Source organism: Mustela nigripes, chromosome 2, assembly GCF_022355385.1.
Source record: "Mustela nigripes isolate SB6536 chromosome 2, MUSNIG.SB6536, whole genome shotgun sequence".
Lineage (NCBI taxonomy): Eukaryota > Metazoa > Chordata > Mammalia > Carnivora > Mustelidae > Mustela > Mustela nigripes.
This window is the reverse complement of record NC_081558.1, coordinates 99,305,535-99,311,534: the sequence shown is the minus strand read 5'-3', so window position 1 is coordinate 99,311,534 and position 6,000 is coordinate 99,305,535. Positions and strand designations below refer to the sequence as shown.

Sequence of the window (6,000 nt, the reverse complement as noted above, 5' to 3'; positions counted from 1 at the left end):
CACCTGAGCCACCTGGGCGCCCCTACAGTTTTGTATTTCTTCAACTATTGAACAAAACTGCACATAACTTGTTCAATTTTAAAAGTGAGCGAGTTAAGTTTTTCACGATACTTTATCCAAAAACCAAAACTGTACCCTTTTGAGGGATCTACTCTATTCATTGTTCTTGATCGCAACATCAGAGAGAAAGGGAATTAATTTTGAAGTCTACGCTGCGTTTTTCCAGTGAGTAGTCCTTTTTTGTCCTGTATCGAGTGATTTTACAGGCGAAAATACAAAACAAATCGAGACAGCGCGTTGACCTCAGCCCAGAGAGCTGGGGCGGCGCGCTGTCTGGAGCTGGGTTGGCTGAGCGTACTGGACTCCCGGCTCCGAGGAGCAGCGACGGTGGGCGTGGCGGGAAAGACCTCAGGTCCATTCCCGGAGCGCTATGCAAAAGACATGCAAATCAGCGCGTGTGAGCCGCTGCCGGCGGTCCGAGTCCGACCCCAAGTGCCGCGCTCTTAGTGTCGGCACGCTTGCGCTTTTGCTCCTCGCTGTCGCACTCGCTGTGTCGCCGGCCGCTCACCCCTGTCCCCTCCGGCCCGCCCGGGACGTGCCTCACCGGCTCCCCGCACCGCCCGCTCTGCAGCCCGTGGCGGAGCGAGCCTGGGGCCCGCGCTGCGCGCCTGCGGCAGGGGCGCCCCGGCCGACCGCGGTGCCTTGGCTACCCGGCCGCCTTCGCCGCGCGGGTGAGTGAGCCCGCCCCGCGCTTTTGTCCCGGCGCGGCCCCTGGGAGTCACTCTCCGAGGGTGGGGGTCGAGGGTAGGGACCCTTGCTCGGAAGCCTGCCCCGGGCTCCCCAGTTGGAGAGGGGCTCCTACGTGCGGCAAGAAGGATTTTTTCGGGGTTGGGGGAGGGTTGGCGTGGGGCGTAAGGGAAAGACCCCAGCGACTCCAGACAGTCAGGAGTTTTCTTTTGGGGAGGTGAGTTGCTGGGAAATGGTGATGCAGTTGTTTCGATAGGCGTTATTTGAAAGGGGGTGCGTTCGATTTGAGGGGTGCTTATCGCGGAAGGCCTCACGGAAGAAAGGTGGGCTCATCTCCCAGTTCCCTATCTCTTTGCAGGAGGATTCAGGGTGCCACGTGAAGGTTCTACCAGCCCAAAGTGAGTCTGGGAGGGTAAGGCAGTGGAGGCGGCCATGGGGTCCCAGGCAAAACCAGGGCGTCGGGCTTTGCAGTCTTGCTCTCACTTACAGCCCCTTACTTAAGCCCCGCCCCTCCCTCTGCCTCCTTAGCTTCTACTGGGGTTCGGTGGCTGAGGGACCCTTGTTCACAGATTATTGTGGTTAGAGAATTTTGGGATAACGAGTTAGCTGTCAGGGGATGAGGCAGAACCCTTCCTTGGAACTTGTGGCTGCTAACACTCTTAGAGACGCCAAAGGACTGAATGTTTAGCGGTGGTACTGCATAGGGGAAGGTGGACTGATGGGGAGAGGTTTTCCAGGACATTTTTGGTTAGGGGAAGCACCCTATATTTCATAACCTGAAGGAAAAAGACCCAGGTCTTTGGAGCCTAAAGAGGGTAAAAGTAACCACTTGGAATTCCTGGAGCTGGGGTGAGGTGGGGTGGGATGGGGCGAGGGCTATGTCCCCTCCACCAGCCTTTAGGTGCCTGCCCTAGAGCTTAATCTAACTTCTAAGTGGGGCTATATGTTCTTTCCTGATTTAGTGGAATCCTTTATGTCAAAGTAAATAACTCATCAATAAATTGTCTCCAAATGGGGGGCTTGAAAGGACCCTCTGGGGAACCCCTGACACTTCAAAGCATCAGGTATCCATAATGCGAGAGTCTGAGGGAACTGTAGGTGCTTCTGGTAAACTTATTGGGTTCCTAAAGGGCATTTTGAGTTCTAGTAAAATAAAATATTTTGTTTTTATCCTTTTCTTTACCTCTCTTTTCTTTTCCCTTACATGCTTGACTTTCTTCCCTTCTCTCTTCTGCCAGCCTGTCTTTGTCTCTTCCTCACACTGCAGGGACTATGGTGGGTGATGCTACAGTGCCCTAGACCAGCACGGAATGTTCCCTTCCTGGTCTCCAGAGTGAGGTTCCCTCTTTGTCTCCCACCCTCAGTGGGTCAAGGGCCTTGAAGCCGAGCAGCTGGGGGCCTGGGGAGTTGGTTCTAGGTGGGGAGTGACTGGACACTGGATGCTGGATTGGGTAGTGAAGACTCGGGGGGACTTGGCCAAGAACCTTTTCACTAGGGTGTGCATGTCTTTTCCTTTATTTACTGATAATACAAAACAATGCTGGTCCTCACACACCATGAGGCATGAGCCTGGAGAGCCACTCCATGGTGGTGGAGGGTTTGTGCTGGTCCATCCTTTCTCATTTTTTTTTTTTTTTTTGGTGGGTCTGTTTGGTTTGGGGGGGGTGTATGTGTGTGCGCACGCGCAAAAATGGCTAATTGAGGCGCGCCTGGGTGGCTCAGTGGGTTAAAGCCTCTGCCTTCCGCTCAGGTCATGATCTCAGGGTTCTGGGATCCAGCCCTGCATCAGCCTCTCTGCTCTGCAGGGAGCCTGCTTCCTCCTCTCTCTCTCTGCCTCTCTGCGTACTTGTGATCTCTGTCTGTCAAATAAATAAATAAAAATCTTTAAAAAAAACAAACAAACAAGAAAACCCAGCTAGCTGAGGAGGGGGCTGGCTGGGGCCTTGTGGTAGTTTTTCTTTGTGTGAGATTTGCAGACGCCCGCAGCAAGAGATAATTTTTCCAGGGGCCAGATCTCAGGGAGTATGTGCCAAGCAGGCTAGACCCTTGGAAAGTTCCTGGTCTAAGTGGTAAGGTCAGGGTCAGGTGGGTGCACCTCCTGCCTGGAGCTTAGCAGACACACAGGTCCATTCACTGCAAGGCAGGGACTCCACACTGGCAGTTGTACGGGAGTCTGCTGGGAAGACTTGTCAGAAAATGAGGCTGATGGCATTGCTGAGAAGAGAAGGGCTCTTGCAGTGCCGGAGATAAGGGAGGAGTCTAGATCCTTCCCCAGGGATCTTTACCAGCTTCAGAGGACTAGAAAGTGAACACTCTGGAGTCTTGGTGTACTCAGGGTCTATAAGAACAACCTCTTGCTGTTTCTCCCCAAAATATGAGTCTGTAGTAAAACTAGTTGTTTTTTTTGGCTCTTTGCCTTTTAAGAGGCTCAGAATGCAGGTAGGGGTCCAGAGTACCCATGAACATGTGGAGTTTTATTTAGTATCTTTCTGGAAACAACACTTCTTGGTATTCTGGAAATATACACCAAGCCCACTTGGAAGCCTAGCTGCCCTTACCCCAGGTCAAACCAACACATGGAGGTTGGAAAGTTGTTCATTCCAGAAGTTTCCTGCCTACCCTTTCTGTAAATGTAGTACAGTTTAGAGAGCAAGCCTTAGAAAGTAACTTCTCCCTGACCCCTGGAAGACATTGTCTTTGCCTACTGACTGCCGTGTTATTTTCCTCTGACTGGCAGAGGGTGCACCCAGAGAACCTTAGAGAGGACCATTGGCATGAGAAATGTACAAGAGGGCACTTGGGTTTCACGTGGGCTTGGAATCAAGGAACCATCCAGCACTAATAGCACTAATCCAGAATGAGGACATTGCACATGTCACTGAATGGTTTACCTGCCATGTGACTTCTGCCCCTTTCCCTTCACTCCCCATTCTGTGCCCCACAGGCACAAGAAGGTGACTGTGCTGGGCTGGGGTCTGCTGGGCCAGCCACTCACCTCTCCCACTTGTGCCGTTCTGCAAATGAGCTTTGGCTTCCTATTTTTTTTTTTTTAATTGAGCTTTGACTTCCTATTTTTCTATTCATTTTAAGCCAGAGTATTGAGCAAATGCAATTCTCCTAGTCCAAGGTGGGCAGACCTTGGCATTTGTCACTATGCACCAGCAGGTGCGTCCTTCCTGCTGTGTATGTACCTGGTGTGCCAAGGTTATGGCTCGTGTGAAATGGACAGTGCCAGCCAGCCCAGTGGGGCTGGGGCAGCAAGAGGGCCAGTGAGCCTGCTCCCTCTTTGCAGCTCATGGGGATAAGGCTGGATTTCCAGATGCTTACACCACCATATTTCCAGATGCTTACACCACCGTATTTTCATTGTCCTCCTTCTCACTGTCCCCCTGGGTGAAGGCTTAGTGGGTACCCCACTAGGGAGCTGTGGGGATTTTTTTTTTTAAGATTTTTTGTTTGTTTGTTTGTTTGACAGAGATCACAGGTAGGCAGAGAGAGAGAGAGAGAGAGAAAAGAGGAAGCAGAAGCAGGCTCCCCACTGAGAGAGCCTGATCCGGGGCTCGATCCCAGGACCCTGGGACCATGACCTGAGCCGAAGGCAGAGGCCTTAACCCACTGAGCCACCCAGGCGCCCTGGAGCTGTGGGGATTTTTGTATAGATCCAGCTTCTCGGTTTTTCACACCATTGTCCCCATCCCCCCAGTGTTGGTACTTCCGTCCCCTTCCTCCCCTCTCATCTTCTCTTGGGTCCTTAGAGAGCCCTCTGGAGACAAAAGGAATGAGGAGAGATTTCCCTTTCTTTTTAGATCTGCCTCTTTACCCCTGCCTCTACTCTGGGGCAACAGATCTGATGCTAATTTGTTAATCTAGGATCTTCTGAGCTATTGCTCATAATGTTTGGGGAACCAATCATCTGCAGTTATGGGTTTTCATAGTTGAGCATGCTTTTTGTAATTTTTGCCATTTGTTTTCGGAGACTGAGATTTCTTTTCTTTTCTTTTCTTTTTTAAAGATTTATTTATTTGACAGCCAGAGATCACAGGTAGGCAGAGAGGCAGGCGGTGGGGGGTGGGGTGGGAGCAGACTCCCCACCAAGCAGAAAGCCCCAGGCAGGGCTCAATGTGGGGCTTAATCCCGGGACCCTGGGATCATGACCTGAGTGGAAGGCAGAGGCTTAAACCCACTGAGCCACCCAGGCGCCACTGGGGACTGAGATTTCTATTCAGAGTAGCTCTCCTTCAGATTTCTGGCAGGAGGAAGCAGCATGAGGGTATTGTGTGATCTTTGGTGTCAAACTTGGGTTCAGAGCTATTCACTCACTAGCTCTGGTTCTTGGGCATGGTACTTAACCTCTGTGAGTGACTTTGGTTTCCTTATCTGATGACGGGGGTGATTATGAAAATTAAATGAATATATGAACGTAAGAGGCACAGAAGAAGAAATAACTATTACCATACATACTGAGTAGTGTTCTCTTTGTCTCTGGAATGACCTGGACCTCAGCCAACAAACATTAATTACAGACCTGTCCTCCCTCTGGCCCTGTGGAGGTTTATGAAACAAAGGTGGTATGTCCAAGAGACTTTGGGTCCACGTAGGGGGAAAGCTAACATTTATGAAGAAGAAAACAGAGACAAGTTCCAGGTACATACTGAGGGGAGTTTAAGGGCTGCCGGACTTTCAGGGCCAGGGTGGTCAGGGAAGGCCTCAAAGATGAGGGGGAAGGAGGGTGGGCGTGAGCAGGACCCTGAAGGGAGACTGGGTACGGAGCGGCAGAGAGGAGGGTGGGAACACTTGGCTCGAGTGTCCAAAAGCTCCAGCTCCTCTTCTGTTGGAACCTGGAACGATACCTTTGACCCTGTGGTGAGCTCTCAAGCATGCAGGCCTGCTTGTTTTGAGATTTATTGGGGGGATGGTTTTCATTCCAGGCTTGTTTTTCCCTCTGCTGCCCAGAATATTCTTGAAAAAGTTTTGTTTTAATTTTATACTGGATCAAAAATAATGAGAAGCAAATCTACAGCCAACATGAAAGCCCAGACCCATGGAAGACTTTTGGGTTCCCAGAGCTTTATGTCCTTTTCTGGTGCTTCATTTATGGTAGCTTATTTCCCAGTTCTGGAATGGCAGGCTTTAGGGCTGGAGGAGACCAGTCCAGCTGACACCTGCATCCCACTGAGGGGGGAACCCTGGTCTCAGAGGCCAAGCCATTGGGTGGCAGAACTGGAAGCAGCCAGAGTTTCAATCACCCCACCC

General features: G+C 51.2%; 1 protein-coding gene across 1 annotated transcript in view; it reads left to right on the top strand.

Moving 5' to 3' along the window:
- The first annotated feature begins 457 nt into the window (after window positions 1–457).
- MYLK (myosin light chain kinase) overlaps window positions 458–6,000 on the top strand; it is a 265,356-nt gene continuing 259,813 nt past the window's right edge. Inside the window, exon 1 of the mRNA XM_059391085.1 lies at window positions 458–731. The gene's annotated coding sequence lies outside the window, so the exon portion shown is untranslated. The remainder of the gene's footprint in view (window positions 732–6,000) is intronic.